Source organism: Moschus berezovskii, chromosome 4 (genome assembly GCF_049115385.1).
Source record: "Moschus berezovskii isolate FMDL1 chromosome 4, NW_MosBer_1.0, whole genome shotgun sequence".
NCBI classification, from domain to species: Eukaryota; Metazoa; Chordata; class Mammalia; order Artiodactyla; family Moschidae; genus Moschus; species Moschus berezovskii.
This window is the reverse complement of record NC_142463.1, coordinates 41065269-41084561: the sequence shown is the minus strand read 5'-3', so window position 1 is coordinate 41084561 and position 19293 is coordinate 41065269. Positions and strand designations below refer to the sequence as shown.

Here is a 19293-nt window from a genome sequence, read left to right as displayed (position 1 = left end):
ACCAAGCTTCATAGTTTAAACCACAAGATGCTTGCCCCGGTTGTTTTCCGGCTGGGTCTAGTCTGAATTCCAGCCTGCTAAGACTGATTGAGACCACTGACCCTAAAACTGGGCGTGCACAGGTGTTCCATAAATAACCTTTTGACATCAGAGGGCCAAAAACTGTATCCCCAGATCATGGTAAGTGCCTCCATTTTTGAATATGCATATCATGAAAGTTGCTCAGGCGTGTCCGACTCTTTGCAACCCCATGAACTATACAGTCCATGGAATTCTCCAGGCCAGAATACTGGGATGGGTAGATGTTCCCTTCACCAGGGAATCTTCCCAACCCAAGGATCGAACTCAGGTCTCCCACATTGCAGGCGGATTCTTTACCAGCTGAGCTCCAGGGAAGCCCTGCATACCATGAAGAAGCATGTAACTCAGATACTCCTGTTCAGAACCTGATCACTTCATCTTTTCTCTGCCCTCAGTTATCTTTCCCCACCCCTGAGACTGCACTGTTTCTCCCCTTGGAGAGCCAGGTTTGAGATTTATTCTCCCATTTTCTTGCTTGGCTGCCTTGTGGATAATTCCTTTCTCTGCTGCACATCTTGGTGCCTCAACATTTGGCTTGCTGAGCTTCTAACCGATGAACCTGGTTCAGTAACATCAGGAACTGGGTCTTTTTTGAATCCTCAGCACCCAGTGCAATGTTTGGTATGTAGGGGATGGATCTGAATTCAACCAAGTTCCTCTCCTTATTTCATTTCACAAGTCCTGCAGAGCAACCAGATTTGTTCTCAAGCACAGTGAGTTCATTGCAGCTTTCCTGACTTTCCCTTTTCTGTACCCTTTGTCTTACCTGAAATTCAGTTCTTTAATGTTTCTGTCTTCACTCATATCACTGCCACCTGTTCTTTAAGGCGTACCACATGTATGGGGCCTGGTGTTATCTCAGGTCACTCTCAGCATAATCTTTATGAAGAAGGTATTATCTGTATTTGATAGGTGAAGAAAATGATGCAAACAGTGTTGAGTGGCAGATAAGGCAAGACATTCAAACACTCACAAGGTAGGCAGCTTGGCTAGACCTTCCCCACCTGATTCTCTTGTCTTCTTTGTTAGCTCTGCTATCTCCTTCCAGAAGGCACCCTGGAGATTGTTTAGTCTCCCCATCAACTCTTATGAGTAAACTGTAAATTGTTTAGGGTAACACAGGTGGTTAATGGTGGGAGTCACACCTAGAACCCAGAACTCCAGATTCAAATCCAATTTTCATGCACCACATACCATACCCAACACTTGCTCTGTATGAAGTAAGCTGCAGTAACTCCTCGTCTCCAGGAATCCTGGAGGGTTAGTAGAGTCAGGACACATGGGGAAGCCTCAGGGAGCAGTGAACTGAGTTGTGGAGGTCTAATTATGCACAGCATATGCAGGTTCTCATCCAAAGATTTCCTCTTTGGATGAGAAGATACTGGTATATTTTAAGTATGGGAATGAGTGGAACACTCACATGTGAATTTTAAAAAGCTCACTGTGTAAAACTGGAGACTGCATTGAATACAGAGTGGCAACTTAAGGTGTATTTGTGGTCCTTCAGGTGAGATGAGAGATGAGATAGCCAGGATCATGTTGTTGGAACACTTGGAGAAACAAATGGACTGGAGACATGCTTAGAAAGCAAAATCACCAGGATTTGGTCATAGACTGCCTGTGGGGTACGAACCTTGGCTATAGCATGATCTTGACTAAGATAATTAAGCCTCGATTTGTTTCCTCATGGATAAAAGGAAGATAAAACCTACTTCAAGGGATTATTAGTAAAAAAAATTAAAATAGCTGGCACACATTAGATATCAACAAATGTGTTTATTACTATTTATACGTTTTCTAAAAAAACTTGTAAGACCTTTGAATACAGAATGGGTTAGGATGTGAAGTAACCTGTCAATGTAGGAAGATTTATTTCTTAAGTTCCTGTTAGCCTCGTGCTTCACTAGCTCGCCTCTTGCTCAGTGGGAACATGAGGCAAAGGACTGTGAGAAATGCACCGCAGTGCACAAAGATGTGGTGAAGAGCACTCCAAATCTGAGAGGGGTCTACTTACGGCCAAATCCTGGCAATTTCACTTTCTGGATCCCTGCACTGGTGTTTTAGACTACGTGGTAAAAAGAAGCGAGTGAGGGGCGGGGGCGTGAGCGAAGCAGGGTGGGGGCGGGGCGGGAAGGCTGGAGGCGCCGGGTCCGCGGCCTCCGCCTCCGGCTCCACCGCCTCCGCCTCCACCGCGGTGCCCGCCCCGCTTTCCGGGGCAGCTGTGCGTGACGCCACGCGGAGGCGGGCCCTGCCGCGGGCCGGGAGGCGGGGCCGGTCGCGGGGCGGGGCGGGAGGCGGGTGCGTCGCCCAGCGCAGGCCGCGGCGGCCGCCGAGTAGCTAGCCGCCGCTGACTTGCCCCGGTCCGCACCCAAAAGGTGATTGCCGACCCTGCGCCCACTCCTCAGCCCCCGGCGCGTCAACGCCGGGGCCCTGGGGGGTTAGCCGCTTAGGGAGCTGGCCGCCCGACCCTGACCCTCGCAGTGACCCGGAGCCCCCCGGCCCAGGCGCACACGGAAGTGGTGAGTGTCCCCGAGTGGAGGTGGAGAAGCCTGCGGCGGCCGTGGGCAGCGAGGCGAGGGGCGCTCAGCCGGGCGCTGGCGGGAGACGCGGCCGCCCCTCTGGGCCTCGCGCGCCGCGCGCCGCGGGTCGCTCCTCGCGCTGGACCTGGGGGCCGGGCCGGGCCGAGGTAGGGGCGGGCTGGGGAGGCGGGGGATTTCCAGCTGAGCGGAGCCGGCTGGCGGCGGGGAGATCGGGGGCCGGGGCCCCCCAGCCCCGAAGGGGAGAGGGTGAGGCGCTCCGCCCCCTCCCCCAGAGTGCACACCAAGTTTTCATAAACAAGCCTGGGACGCGCTGACATCCTGTTTATACCACCCCGAGATACAGGCGCGGGGTTGAGGTTTGACGTCCCTCGCTCTTGCACCGAGAACTTGACCGCCAGCCCTCTGGCAGAATTGCCGGGGGGCGGGAGGAGGATTTTTCAGGCCTCCGGACGGATGCTGAGGGTCTTAGCCTTTGGCTTCTCTGCCGTCTCAGCGAAGGAAAGTTTCTAGGCTTTGGGGCCCTGTTTGGGGCAAAGGGGCGTCTGGGGAGTCAGGAGACGCCCCCTCCCCTTTTAGGTTCTTTTGGGACTCGGCGAAAAGTGTGAATGACGCACCCTGGGCCGGAGGGCCGGGGAAGAGGAACAGTGAAGAGCCGTTGGGCGAATTGTGAACCTTTCTGTAAAGGGTCTGATTAACCGCAAGTGGGGCTGGTCTCTGGCTCCTTGTCGAAGTCCTCAGACTCCGTCCGCGCGCGGTCGTCAGACATCAAAAAAGAGACGTCGCTTTAGCAGGACTGGTAAACACCCCCTTGTAAGTCACTCCCCAAGGTTCCAGGGATGTGGACGCCTTGGATGTGTGTTTACCAAGGAACTTCTCTAGGAGACTAGAAAAAGGGTATGATTATTACCAGGTGTTCTGCACCTTTTTTTTTTTGTATGGCATATTCTTTGTGAATTCCTTTGTGTCCATGGCAAGAGGACCCGTCCCCCGTGCCACTTCGCTTAATACGTGGCTTTGAGCTGTTTTCTGTCCTTGGTTGGATACATGCTGTTAACTTTTTTTTTTTTTTAAGAGTCCAGGACTTTCTCTCTGTGGCAGTTTACATCTGTATAAAACTGTCATTACTTTTTTTCGGTGGATGAAAGCGCTAAAAACCTGACATAGTTAAGCGATGAGTATAATGCAGAAACAATTAAACGTGATCGTGGAGTGTTTGGTTGTTGGCTATTTTTTTTATTTTTTAAGAACGAGAGATTTCCGTTATGGGCATTTACAGTGTGGGAGAAAAAATTTTTAAGATGAACGTTTTATATTGATTAAATCTTTGTTACTTCCTTTCCAAAACCCCATTTTGTGTTGTTTCTGGCTTTTGCTTTGGGTGACTGTTTTTCAAGACCAGGCAGTCGTTTTTATTGAAGGATCAATGTGTTCTTCTGTACTTTGTGGTGAAGGTTAATGGAGGCTAGAAGAGTACCAGACACTTTGGGTACAATAAGCATTGTAATATGGAGAAAATGTCTCCTATGTATAGATCCAGATCCCATTTAAAGACGCAGGTGCATCATGCCTACAAGATTGTGAACAGTGTGAACAGGAATAATCACAACCTCTTTAACTCTCAGTATTGTATTAGCTAAGCACTTATACAGTATCTTAGTTTCTCTAAATACCAAAACGTATTTTTTTAGTACTAGGATTGCAGTGTGACACTCCGTATTGAATAAAGCTAGTTTAGTTTCCCCATTCCACAACATATGAATTGCTTATTATTATTGGGAAATGATGATAGAGGGTGAATAAATTATACATACATAGATAAAATAATTCAAACATTTCCCCAAATATAACTATGTTTCAATTTGTAGTAATTTAGTTAGTCTTAATATCAATTTGGCTAATGCTCTATATGTGTTTATAATTATCTCTGATCAATCAGTATCTACCCTTTACCGGTTTAAAGTGTTCATGGGAATTAGCTTGCAAAATGTTTTCAATTCAGACATTTGCTAAAAAGCTGGTGAAAGTAAGGAATTTTGAGGGCTGAGTTGCTTTTTGCAGGAAAAGGGACTCTTTAAATGACAAGAAGAAATGCTTCCAAATGGGATAATGAAATCTGCAAGTTTAGATTCTGGGTTTACAAACACTAATGGTTTCAACTGCAGACCAGAAATTCTAATAATGTTTTGAAGTTATCACTCAGTTTCTTCTGAACAGCTTGAAGTATATGTTTGGACAGAAATCCAGCTGAAGCAAGTGTTGAGAATGTGTAGGTTTATATCCATTTTAATAGGGGGGACACTAAGGTATAGCTGCATTCATAAAGTTTATTAACAAAGACTGAGGTCTGTTTTTTGATTAAGCTTTTACACTTTATACGCGCATTATTTTATATATCTTTATTATATATATATACTTATGTTTTAATGTGGTAATATGCTCTTAGAAGATATATCATCTGAGATGTGAGTGTTTATACAAGGAAATTTTTCTTGTTTGTTTTCACATTAAAAAAAGTATTTTAAGTGGATAGAGAATTGATTAATTAACTGAATCTTGCTGAGCAAGCAGCATCTGATGGTCTGTGATTTATCATGGCCCAGTGTTCTGTGGAGCCTTATCGTAGAATAAAGATACCAGAAAAAACCTTATAGATTCTTTTGGACCAGTGTCCCTCAGCTGAGTATAATTGTGCGCCTAAGGAGGGATCTGCAGTTTCTGAAGACATTTTTAGTTGTTAGAACTGTGGGGGGTGCGGTGGGAGTGGGAGGAGGCAGTGTTACTGGTGTCCAGTGGGTAGAGGTCAAGGATTCTGTTCAACATCCTACAATGCTTGGTGAAGCCCCCTACAGCAAAGAAGTCTTTAGCTCAAAATGTCAGTAGTGTTGGGCTTGAGAAATTATGCTTTAGCCAAGTGGGTAACAAGATCCTGGCTTGTGTCATGGTAGGCTGCTTCACTCAGGCACCTATTTTCTTCATCTGTAAAATATCCACTTTGGCCGTCACACAACGCTGTTGGGAAAAATTACAAAAATAATGGATGGAAACCATGAAGTGCTGTGCAAATTATAACTATTGTGAAGATGTGATTTTTTTTAAAAAATTGAAGTATAGTTGATTTACAGTGTTATACTGATCTCTGCTGTACTGCAGCAACTCAGTAATACACACATAGACTTTTTAAATATTCTTTTTCATTATTTATTGAATATAGTTCCCTGTGCTATACAGTAGGACCTTGCTGTTTATCTATCCTACATTTAATTGTTTGCATCTGCTAATCCCAAACTACTGGTCTTTCCCTTCCTCATCCCGCTCCCTCTTGGCAGTCACTTATAGAGAACCCCCTTGGTATATTCTTTGTAAGATGTGATTTTTTAAAATAAATGAATTGTTAGATATACTGGTTGTTGAGGAGGAAAGGGGGTGCAGTATGTTGAATGCCAAGATTGGATGGTTTGGTTTTATTAAATTCTTTATTCATTTTATAGGGTAGAGGATTTATTTAATGTAGTTTTATTATTATTAGAACATAAAATTTTTATCTCTATTATTTCTTTAAATGTCAAGATTTTCTCATTTAACTCATTGTAAAAAAAAAAAAAAAATTAGACCATAAAGTAGAAAGTATAGGAGAAAAGTCAGCCATGGCCCACTCCCTTACCCATTTAAGGACAAGTTCTTATCAGTTTTTTTTCTATTAGAGTCATTAATGCAGAAGAAGAGTTAACTATGGAAAAAGCAGCAGCTGGTGACCAGGGAAGGTGCTGTTTGTTTTTGTGCCCTTCATTTTTTTCCCTGATAATTATGTACAGTCAGTTGTCAGTTATGTTATAGGAGACGTTAGAGGAATTGGTTCTTTGTTTTTGTACTTTGTCAGCTACCCCCGCCCGTGTTCTTGTTCGGCATGCTGTTTCCTCTCTGCTTCTTGCTCTCTTCTCAGCTAGGTGTGCCACTGTTGGTTGCTTCCTGTCTCGAAAACCCTATGGTAACATGGGGTTTTAGCAGCTGCCATGTTGAAATGACCGTGTTTCAGGGCAGGAAACTACTTCCGATGAGTCTTCTTTCCTCTGAAGTGCACCAGCTCTTGTGGCAGTTCGAGGCAACAAGAAAGCATAAAAGTTTTAAGTTCATTTCCATGGTATATTTACTTCTGAGGTTTTATGATCTGTGATTCTTAACAGCTGTCAGTGGGCACACAATTTTTCCTTGGTGCTCTTGAGTAAACTGCCGAGTGCCGAGGCAAGACCTGCTTTAGAAGCAATGAAAATTTCTTTAAGTCTGTTCTAGACAAAAGACTGAGCTGGTCTTTGTCGGGATTTTTTAATCTGTGGTGACTGAATTTACTTACCGTTAGTATTCACACAGCACTCTGTTGCGTTCATTTATTCATTTAGTAAATACTGTTTGAGCTCCTGTTATGAGCCTCAGGGAGGGAGTAAGCAGAAAAAAACAGGCAAAAATTCTACTTTTATAGAGTTTGGTGGATGATCCTGTGTATGTTCAGAGGGTCTTCGTTGCAGGTTATGCACATAAAAATAAGTAAATCCTACATTATAGAATGTTTCCTAGAAACCGTCATGGCGCTCCTTTAAAGTCAGAGCACCAAGTAGCTCCCCCCTTGTTCCCCACTTTTTATATTATAGATTCATTAACTCGTTCTTTGTATATACAAACATCTCTTTGGTACCTACAAAGTTCCTGGCAGATGGATAAGACAATTCATATGGAAACAAACCTGCTATAAATATAACACAGTGTGGTTGATGTTATAGTAGAGGTCAGAGTTAAGAGCACTTTAGCCTTTGAAGAGAGCTGAATCCTGCTTGGAGCCCTTGTCTAATGCTTTTTTATTTTTTTTTCCTGGCTGCTCCGCGCAGCATGGGCATGTGAGGTCTTTAGTAACCAGGGGCTATCCCCGAGCCTCCTGCAGAGGAAGCGAGAAGTCTTAACCACTGGACCATCAGGGAAGTCCCTCCAATGCTTTTTTTTTTTTTTGAAGAAAATCGTTTGAGTTGGGCTTGAGGAGTGAGTAGGAGTTCTTTTCCTTAGTGGTGGATGGAAATTTAGGCAGAGATAGAGCTTGAGCAGAGGCACAGAGGTGGGCATGTACATGTGGGTGACCAATTTGGAGGTGGCCACAGTGACCAGAGCAGGGTACTGAGAGGCAGCAGAAATAGGTTGGGCTTGGACATGCAGGATGGGGCCAGACTCTGAAGACTACTCAAGTCTCTGAGCATTGTGAGTTCAGAGACTGTGGCCTATGTTGAATGCGTGAACTGGGAAGATGGGAAGCCATTCATAGTTTTTGAGCTTCAGAATAGCATCATTAGAAAAGGGTAGTACTGACAGTTCTATAAAGGATCAGCTTCATTTGACCATTGTGCAGCGGTTCATCCTCTGCATCACGGAAAATGGTCCTTACTATACACTGTTTATCAAGATAGTTCAGAAGACTGCTAGGAAATAGAAAATACTTAGAGTCAGAATAGATGTCATGAAGTCCACGTATGCTTTCCTTATAGTAGAGCAAAATTTTATTTTGCTTTGCTTTTAATTTATAAAGAATTTGTAGACAATTAACCTAACTGATTCTCAAGGCAGGAGATTAAATACAACAAATGCAAGAGATGAGAATTGTTAAGAAGGTGAATACAGGAAGGCACATTGTCTGAGGCTGGCAGTTACTTTTTATATTGGAAGTGAATGAAGAGAGGTTTATGAAAAGCAGAACCTTAACTCAGAAAGTGAAGCAGCCTGTGTGGGGCCATTTAGTGGAGAGGCAGATGCCATCATAAATACCGTAGCATATTGAAGGTGTCATTCTCACAACACAGTACAGTAATTGGTGTGGAAAATGAGCAAGCCATTAAGAAGAGAAGAGGTCAAGTTGTGGAGCATAATGCAAATGAGGCCAGGTACTTCGGGTCTCTAGCAGTAAAGGGCAACTTTAGGGGTTGAGAGATATGCAAGTGGTAGGCAGAGATGAGGGTGGAGTGAGAAGCTGCTGTCACAGTTGTCGCAGGCCAGCTTTGAAAAAAGAGGTTTCTTCAGTGTGAAAACCCGGTGAGGAATCTTTGCTCAGCAGGAGGAGCTTTCACTCTTCAGGGAAAGTGACTTGAGTGACCTACCTCTGCAGACCTAAGGAGGGGAGCTGTGGCTTTCTGTGGAGAAGGTGATGATAATTGCTGGAACCCACCAGTGAGGACGGTGGAGAGACTAAATCAGGTCAAGTTAATTACATCTCTAGATAGTACCCAGACAGACTTACTGTCTTGTTTTTTATGTAATCTGTGTTTTTGGAGACTCTGGAGCAGGACTGTTTAGTTTGATCCTAGCTGTAAGAATGTGGGCAGGTTATACCTGTTTCCTTATCCATAAAAGGAAGATGAGGTAGTACCTACCTCTAGGATTATTTGAATATTGAGTGACTGACTACACCTAAAGGTTTTGGAGTGGTGCCAGGCACATGTTATGGTGTTAAACATTTGTCGGCTCTCTTGCTCTCTTTTTTTTCCTTCTAATTGGTGAATGTGCTTTGTGTTAAAAAATGAAGAGTTCAGATTATATCCAGAATGCTGTAAGATGGTAGGGAAGTGGACCCACTAAACACAAAACAAAAAGTAGCTGATTCATTCAATATTAAGAAGGCTTCAGTTAGAAATGGATAAATAAAAAATGTTTAGGCATCTAAAGAAGACATTTTCTCAAATCTAGAAGAATTCAGTATGTAGACAGCACCAAGGTGGTAAATAAATTAAGTTTTGCCCCATTTTTAAGAAAAAATGAGAAACAAAGGTGCTTTTAATTTAACTTTAAATGCCATCCAAGGTATATAATTTGGTAGGAATGTATTAGGCTTTCTGGGAAAGTCAATATAAAAATACTGTGTTGCTTGCCCTGATTCAGTTTACTTAGCGAGTGGTGAGCTGTTGGCAGAGGGCACCAGCATACCTGTTTGTAAAATGGTGTCTTTAGAGTTGTGCAGAAATTTAAAATCTTATAAATCAGATAATGTCCTAGGGAATTTGCTGTTTACGGAATTATAAACGTTTATGAGAACTCTTAAATAATGTTGTTTCCCCTGAATGCTGTTTTTATCAGTTTCTTTTTCCATGTATGTGTTGCATTTTCCTAAAGCAAGACTTACCTAAAATATAAAATTGTACAAAAGTTGGCCCTTCTTCCTAATCACATTTTGAATATATCTATATTTCTTTCTCAGTAATGTTTATGTTGCCTTCATTCATATTCTCAAGAACAGTAGTTATCATATGGTTGGAAAGGCACTCTTGATGATAGGCTCATTCCATCTGCTCTGATTAACAAAGAAGTTAGCTGTCTCTTCTTGTCTTCACGTTTGAGAAGGAAAGTGACAGTAAAACTCCCTAGTTTTTACGGGGGAGGTGGTGTGTAAGGTAGGGAAGTCCAGCTCAAATGGTAAACAGGCTAACTGACCTATAGATACTAAAAAAAAAATAAATTTAGGTCTGTTAATCCCAGGTATGTTGGGTAATTCAGACAAGTTGAATGTATAAAGCAGAAATAGATAAGAACACTTTGTAGTTAATGCAACTCTTGTTTTAAATGGTGTCTTAAAAGGCTTAAGGGTATTAGAACTGACAGCAGTTTATTCAGTTAAGCACAATTTTATCTGCTGGCTTATTTGCACAGTTAATTTGCTCAGGCTGTAGCAAGGCTGTAATTTATAGCAATTTTTTCAATTAGTAGAATTTAAGATAATCTTTTATGTTACAGTGGGAGAAAAGAGAGAAGAAAAAAATCAAGGAGAAAACAATCTGCCAAATGTATATTTTCCCAGCAAAAAATCTTATTATAAAACCAGCTGAATGGACCACACAACAGGGAGGCAGATAGATGAGATTATATCATAGAGAGGTACTCTGGGTGTTTTGCCAAGTACACCTGCAAATCCACTTCAGGGCTAATTCACAGAATACAGATTTAAAAAGGAAGATGCTTTAATGCCTATATTTAATAAACTGAATGATTTTGTTCAGTTAGAGTCATCTGTAAAACTATGGGCAGGTCTGTTAATCACTGTATATCAGTTACCTCATTGGGAGGATCATCTGGTGTATGATGATATCTCAAAACACCCCCCGCCCTGTTTTATATTTAGAATGACCTTCACCTAGTTGGTCAGAAGTAGGAAGGGGAGATCAGAGGAGGCCAGACTGGCCTGAACATAAATTGTAAGCCTACCTGATGTGGGATTTGGGAAGTAATAAGCCACTGGTGATGCATAAACTGCTTGAGATAAAATTGCTCTCGGGTGTTCATGTTCATTCCATTACTTATCCATTATCTGTAGATTGTATATTACGTGAGAACATGATGGGCCTGATTCCTGCCCTCAGAAGCTACCTTGCTTGTAGAAGACGCAACGCTTAAACAGTTACACAGCTGTTTGTTTCAAGAATGCTGAGTGCCTAGAGAGATGTTTTAGTTTGGTATAAAGCAGAGGTGGGAGGCAGTAAGAAGAGGGGGTCTTTGTGATTTTCTTTTTTTTAATTGGAATATGAAGAGTGAAAGAGCTAGTCAGGCCAAGAGGCTGAGGAGGTTTTCTAGCCAGAGGGAACTGCGCAAGGGATCTGAAATGGAACCAACACTGCAGCTGGAACAGAGAGGACAGAGGGGCAAACTGGTGAGTCGGCAGCCACCCAGTGAGGCAGGGCCTTATCATAGCACGGCAGGGGAAATTGAAGGCTTTAAGGTATGGATTATAGGATGGGACTGGAGTCATTGTATGAAATACAGAAGGATTCCCCACCCCACTCCACCCCTGGGAGCACCTCTGCCCACTCTGCTGCCAAATGCCTTGAAAGTCTTCTGTTCTGTTCTGTTTAGTCGCTCAGTCGTGTCCGACTCTTTGCGACCCCGTGGACTGTAGCCTACCAGGCTTCTCCATCCATGGGATTCTCCAGGCAAGAATACTGGAGTGGGTTACCGTTTCCTTCTCCAGGGGATCTTCCCGACCCAGGGATCGAACCCGGGTCTCCCGCATTGGAGGCAGACGCTTTAACCTCTGAGCCACCAGGGAAGCCCTTGAAAGTCTTACTTCCTCCCAAATGCTCATTCTTTAACCCTTTGCTATCTGACTACGATCTCCACACACTTAAGACTTCCTTGAGGTCACCAGTGACCTTTTTGCTGTCACACTGAGGCCTTTTTAATGCACTTGTTATCTGAGACATTTTGATGCTGTACACGCTCCTTCCTGAAAGAGGCCCCACCCCACTGCTGTCTGGCTTCTGAGACACAGTACTTCTTTCCTTTCTCTCCTTGTCTTAGGTGTCTTCTCTTCCTCTCCTCTCTCTCCTGCTCCCATCAAAGACTTTCCTGAAGGTCCTGCGAATGGCAGATCTTATGTGTCCCTGGAACTGTGCCGATGACTTGCTTCCACCTGTGTTCCAGTTGCCTCTTTTATTCATATTCCTTCTTCTCCTACTTGCCCAAATGCTGACTGAGCAGCTTTAGGCAACTGTTCAGGGTTCTGGGGACACAGGAATCAGAGGTAGGGTCTCATTCTTAAGGAGCCAACATTCTAAGATGTTAAACATGGTAATTAAGGTAATTTCGGGTGAGGATAAAGAAACAGGGTGGAGAATGCTTCTGAGGAAATGACATTTGGGCTCAGACTGCAGGAGCCAAGCCTTGCCAGGACCTGGAGGAAGAATACGAGGTAGAAAACAGCAGGCGCCTAGGCCCCGTGGTGGGATGAACTTTCCATTCCATGCTGGGCTTGCTTACCTGAATGTCTTGTTGATACCTCCCGTTTAACTGCTCCAGAATTGATAGCATCTTTTTCTGACCCAGCCAACCAGTGGATGATTTCTCTGTTCCTCTTAGTACTGTGTCTATTCATAGCCCTCAAAACCAGTGGTCAGAAAACTTTTCCTGTAGAGAGGAAGACAGTGAATGTTTTCAACTTTGAGGATCATGCCACTCTGTGACAACTCCACAATTCAGCAGCTGTGTGACCAAAGCAGACATAGGCAACACGTAAACCAACGAGTGTGCCCGTGTGCCAGGAGAACTTGATGTGTGGACGCTGACATTTGAGTTTCCACTTGTCACAAAATATTTTTCCCCCAATCATTTAAAAATGTGAAAATTGGGGACTTCCGTGGTAGTCCAGTGGTTAAGACTCCGCACTCCCAGTGCAGGGTGTGTGAGTTCAGTTCCTGGTTGGGAAAGTTCCACATGCTCCGTGGTATGGCAAAAAAAAAGAGTAAAATTTGTACACTTGTTTGCTGTGGAGAACAGGCGGGAGGCCAGACTTGGCATGGGGACCCAAGTGTGCTGACCCCTGCCTTATTTCATCTTGGTTTCTCTCCCTCCAGCCCCCAACTCAGCAGTTTGCCAGACACTCTCGGTGCTCCCTCGCAGTGTGTGGCTCCTTTGTCTTCTCTGCTGTTCCCTGCCTCTGACCTAGCTTCCCTGTCATTACCTGGGTGATCACAGTAATCTCCAGCCCAGGCTCCCTCCCTCCAGCCTTCCCCTTCCTTCCCCGCAGACACTGAAGAATCTTCTTGCAGTTGAATTTCCTGGACTGCTGCCTTCATAAGCTCTATTGTCTGCAGAAAACAGTCTGAATTCCACCTTTGTGTAGTATTCAAGGGTCCCTGTCATAAGATCTCAATTTTTCAGCTTATTGTACCATTTCTTTCATCTACACTGTGCCCAAATAGATCATTCACTATTTTACATTTGTGCCTCAGACATTTCTCATATTTTTTTCTGCTTCCTCACCCTCTGTGGACTTTGCCCATGCCTCATGCTCTCCATCTGTCTCAATTCTGTAACTATCAAGGTCCCTTTAAGTATCCCTTATCCCTCCGCCTCAAGCTCCCACAGAAGGCATGTATTATATATACTGAGTGCTTTGGCTGTGTGCAGTCCTCTTTTCTAGGGCATTGTGTTCTGCCTTGTACTTCAGTTCCTTTGTAGACTTTCCTACACTGCAGTTCCAGGGTTCTTGAGGACAGGGACTCACTGTAATATCCCCTTTCACAGAAGGTACATGGTGTTTATTCAGTAAATGCTAAATCCTGTGTAAACGATTTGTAGAGGCTCAAAGGGGGAACATTTTTACTAGGAATGTGACCACATTAAATCCTGACTCTTATATGAAGTAGTACGGTTTTGTGAAAGATCAAATATTTTGGAAGACTGCAGTGATATTCTTGGTCCTGTCATAAATTTTAATGTTCCTCTTCAGGAATTGATATGTTTCCTTTTGTAAAAAAGAAAAAGAGAAAGACTGCTCAGTAAATCATGTTTCCTTTCCTAAAAACTCAAGGCCAAGTTATTTGCTTATTTTAGGCTGCTGTTCATTTTTCTCACAATAGTTTCCCTGCCTCAGTCTTCCACCAGATCACTTGTCACATGTCTTAAGTACGTTTAATGAATGGTTCTGGTGTGTGTGTGTGTGTGTGTGTGTTTATGTGTATAAGAAGCCCCAACTTTTGGTGAGAAATAGGAGTTTAAATAAAAAATACTAGGCCCCTGTTTTACGAAACCTGATGTGACTTAAAGATGGTGAATATCTTAGAAGAAGCAGGGAAAAAGGCCCTGGGGCACTACGGGAATCATGATGTGAGTTTGGTGGAAAATGAGCAAACCGCTTTCTGAGTGTCTTGTGCTCTTTTGGTGAACTTGTCCTGCGGGTCGCCCACATCTCCCAGGTTTGTGGGGCATGTAGCGCACCTTGTCAAGTGCTAAGGAGAGGGAGCAAGAGGATGAGACTCAAGATTAGCAAGCTTTTACTACGTGTCAGCTGTTTACGTGCTTTGCATTTGATATTTAATTTAATCTTTTAATAGCCAGAGAGTTGAATCTTAATGGCATCATTTTCCACATGAGCAAACAAAGCTAATGGCATAGCTGGAATTCAGATTTGCAGCACTCATTTAAAAAAAAAAAAAGCTTTCTACTCTTCTTCCCCCCCCAGATCCGATTGGAAAACTCTTTTAACTCTTAAAAAGGCCTTCTTTCTATTGTCTTGTCATTCCCTCCCTTTTATTTCTGACACTGGCATTTAAATGAGAACCGGAGGAGTCGGTGCTATCTCCCTTTCCAGCCTAACGCTTCTGAAGCAGTTTTAGGGTTTAGGAGAAGTGCCTCTAGCCACCTGTGTTGTGTTTGGTATTGTTAGGTGCTAAGTAATAATGAAGATCTGAAAGGATTGTTTTTTTGTGGGGGATGAGGGGTGAGGTGAGGTGGGCAGTTGGGTTAGTTTAGCAGTCCTAAGGGTGGCTCAGAGGTTAAAGCGTCTGCCTCCAATGCGGGAGACCTGGGTTCGATCCCTGGGTCGGGAAGATCCCCTGGAGAAGGAAACGGTAACCCATTCCAGTATTCTTGCCTGGAGAATCCCATGGACGGAGAAGCCTGGAAGGCTACAGTCCACGGGGTTGCAAAGAGTCGGACACGATTGAGCGACAGAACGGAACGGAAGGCAATGGCAGGAGAAGGCAATGGCACTCCACTCCTGTACTCTTGCCTGGAAAATCCCATGGGCGGAGGAGCCTGGTAGGCTGCAGTCCATCGGGTCGCGAAGAGTCAGACATGACTGAGCGACTTCACTTTCACCCATTGGAGAAAGAAATGTCAACCCACTCCAGTGTTCTTGCCTGGAGAATCCCAGGGATGGCGGAACCTGGTGGGCTGCCGTCTATGGGGGTCACACAGAGTTGGACACGATTGAAGTGACTTAGCAGCAGCAGCAGCAAAGATAATTAAGTATTTTCCTGTGAAATATTTTTGACATTTTAAAATCAAACAAGATTTTCTGTTACTTTGTATTACTTGGTTATTATATAACATGTGCCATAATTACCTGTTTAGATCTGAGTATTCTAGATATGAAAAGCATTCTGGACTTGGAACCAGGAGGAGCTGCTGGTCTTAGGCTTTTCTCTGACACTCTGACTTTGGGCTCACAATTGATCCTCACTTTCTCTCAACTGTGAAAGTGAAATTTGCTTAGTTGTCCAACTCTTTGCGACCCCATGGCCTATACAGTCCATGGAATTCTCCAGGCCATAATATTGGTATGGGTAGCCTTTCTGTTCTCCAGGGGATCTTTCCAACCCAGGGATCAAAACCAGGTCTCCCACATTGCAGGCAGATTCTTTACCAGCTGAGCCACAAGGGAAGCCCAAGAATACTGAACTGGGTAGCCTATCCCTCCTCCAGGGGATCTTCCCGACCCAGGAATTGAACTGGGGTCTCCTGCATTGCAGGCAGATTCTTTGCCAACTGAGCTATCATGGAAGCTATAAAGTGGATTTAATAGAACCTGTCACCATGGCTGTTTTGTGAAGGTTAAATAACTTAGTTCACCGTTTCAGACAGTGCCTGGGATTCAGTACCATTTAATAAATGTTAGTTACTCACTTCCACCCCAGATACTGAACATTGTCAGAAAGTCTGTAATGATTATGTAATGTTTATATATTTATAAGTGGGAACTTTATTATTCAAGCTATAAACTTCTAATGCGGGAAACCCCCTTATATAAATAGCTGGGTTCCCACTAATATACAAAAGCATCAGTATAAGATAATGGTTTGGACTTCCCAAATCTGGAACCAGTGTCTGTGGGTTTGAATCCTACTTTATTTTACAAACTGAGTTTATTTTACTAGCAAGTTATTCAACCTCAGTTTTCCCTACTTCAGAATAAGGATAGCCTATCTACTTCATAGGATCGTAAAGATTAAATGAGCACGTGTAATTGTATACCAACATCCTATAAGGTTTTACTACTGTTATTATTTGTTAACCTCCGTCTTCTCATTGTATAGACAGCTGGTAAGTCAACTGGAAAGTTCCTGAGATTCCGTCTCATATCTTCTCTGATCAGGAGAATCCTCCGTATATCGTAAAACTGTCTTTTTGCTCTATCTTCAGGCTCTTCTTGTTTACTTCATTTTAGTTCATGCTACCCTTTTCTCATGTGTAGTGCACTTTCATTAATCCCCTTCTTTGTACATTTCTTGCCTAGACACTTAAATCTCTTTTTTTTAATGTGAAAACCCAAACATTTTCTAATAATGACTGATAATCCCAACTGTGGATACTTTTATTCTAAGGAGAATGAAAGGTGTGTAATCTCAAGCAAATGAAAAAAGATATCAAATATTATTTATGAAATGCTTGTTCTGTGCCAGTCATTCAGATTCGTAAACTGAAGCTTGGAATGGTTGGATAACATGATTCTCTTTGGCTGCAGTAATGTTTTCTGCTCATTTGGTCAGGCAGCTGTATGTATAGTGTTTCAGGTATTTTGTGTTCAATTAGTCTTTTGTTTGTTGGCTTGGAAACCTAACCATGTTTACAGTAGTGTGTACTGGGGGGGGAAATGAGCTCCAAATTTCAAATAACCAACTGGGAATGAATTTTTATAAAGACCCAACTGTTTATAAACTTGAGACTACCAGTGTACTTGTTGGAATATGTTACCTGCATTGCTGGAGTTTAAAGGCTTGTATGCCTTGCTTAATGGCACACACTTTATTGCGTTAATTTGCTTAGTTGTCTGTCCTCATCTGTGGATGACCTTTATATCCCCAACTGCTACCATTGTGCTTGCCACATAGTAGGGACCCTGTGAGGAGACCTGGTTAGTCCTCTTTAAAAATATATCAATGATTTTTTATACTTCTCTGCAGTTAGATACATTTCAATTAAAAAAATCAACGTCAGATAACATTGAAAGAGGAATATTGCCATGCAGTTAACAATCAGAAGAAAATACTTTTTATGCTAGGCTGAATCGAGACATTTAAAGGTATTTGGGAGCCAGACACTTCTGAGAATATTGCTTTGATTATAGGGAGGCAAGGAAAGCTGTCAAACGAGTTCCTTCTTGGCTTGGAGTCTTGTTTACTTTTCCCAGGTTAGAACTGATAGCTCTAATGGTTTTAAGAGACCATGGAGACAGGTCTGCTATGAAATGCCAGAATATTTTGTTCTAAGCTTATAGGCATTTTCTAGCAATTGTTGTTGAATGATTTGTATTTACACGGTGACCATAATATCTTACAATAATTTTAAGAGTTCAAAGAAAGCAAAGCCACCCGGGGGCACTTCCTTCCCCAATTTTACAACAGAGAATCAGAGCACGTAGTGACTCACCCAAGACATCTGTGGGCCACCACTTTAGTATCATGCTCGATTTGTGATTGAGTCATAAATGATACAGAAGGTAGTCACGTGGAGAGCTTGGGTAACTAAATACGTACCCATTTGTTCAAATAGTTCTGAGAATTCTAGATGTATTTATGGATAGGAGATTTGGAGATTATCTGAGAGACATTAGGATTATGTGGGGTTCAGCCCGTTACCCTGAACATTACAAAGGGCAGTGTCTTGTGGGAGAAGAGATACTAAACTGTTGTTTTGGGCCCTTGCCACACTGGCAGTTGCAGAGGTCAGGGGCCAAGTCAATCTTACTTACACTTCTAGTCCTAGTCAGCTTTGTGCCTGCCAGTAAGCAGCTGGTCAGTAATAGAATATTATTGATCACATGATTGCTGGTGATAGACTTGTGGAAAGCCTGTTTGATTGTTTGACTGGCATTTCTTTTTTATGTTATTTCTTTTGTCAAGAGAAAAGCCACTTTACAAAGTACACCAAATCTAATTAGACCTTAATGGATATAACAGTTGTATTAAGAACAGCAAAAACAAAGAGAAGTCATTACTGATAAAAAAAAAAAATGCTCTCTTGTATAACTTTCATTTGAAACATTAAAACAGCTAAAATTCAGAGAGGCAAAGCGATTTTGAGTTAGCCCCAAGCCCTTCCCTTACTCCCTGCACCAAGTGGCTGCTCTGCTCTTAACTGGTTCGAGGAAAACAGCACAGCCTGTAATGCCTCCCCTCCGACAGTCTGCTTAAGTCTAGCTGCTCACAGGTGCTTCTGTTGCCTGGTGCCACAGAGCCTCCTGGAGGCCTGGTTTTCAGGCCTGCTGCCTCTGGTCACTGTCAAGGCTCTGTCCACACACCTGAGTCAGAACTGCCTGTCCTCGTCTTGTTCTTGTAGCAGGGCCTGCTCTTGGCACGTTCTCACTGTGGGCTTGAAGACTAGGAAGAAATTCAATCAAGGTGTGTATGGTTGAAACAGGGTGCTTCAGCGAAGTCTGCTTACCCTGACTCGGGCCTCTGAGGAGAGAATAGTTTTCTTTTTGTTCTTCCTTTTACCTTTTTCTTTAGTAATTAAAAAGCTTCATTCAGGCTGCAAATTGAAAACTGATTTGTAACTTTTTAATTTTATATAAGAAAGATACGTATTTTATGGGATCTTCATCAATCTATTTTTGGTTTTCTTTCTAGAGACATTAGGCCTTTGCATTTTAGTTGCTTCTCTAAAGAGTTATGTTTGGATTAATTTTAGATAATTTATTTATCCTATGTTCAAAAAATTTCAAATAGAATACTGTTAACCATTCTTGCATTTACTTTTAGAGAAGTCAGGGCCTAACATTGGCTGTTTGTAGGCAGTCATTAGAAATTTACTATAGCTAATGCTGAATTCTTTAGAAATTTATTTAGCATTTTAAAGAAATTAAATACCATTTGCATTTTATGAAAATTAGAAGTAAATAATAATTCTAAGATGTCACTCAGATAAACATTTTTGTTAC

At 42.8% G+C, this 19293-nt stretch overlaps 1 protein-coding gene across 2 annotated transcripts in view; it reads left to right on the top strand.

Annotated features, from left to right (window-relative positions):
- Nucleotides 1–2368: 2368 nt before the first annotated feature.
- Nucleotides 2369–19293, top strand: part of JAK1 (Janus kinase 1) — a 143328-nt gene continuing 126403 nt past the window's right edge. Inside the window, exon 1 of one of the 2 annotated variants that reach the window (XM_055404089.2) lies at nt 2369–2600. The gene's annotated coding sequence lies outside the window, so the exon portion shown is untranslated. Of the gene's footprint in view, nt 2601–2978; nt 3516–19293 lie in introns of those variants that run through there. The other variant, XM_055404090.2, reaches the window with a different exon arrangement.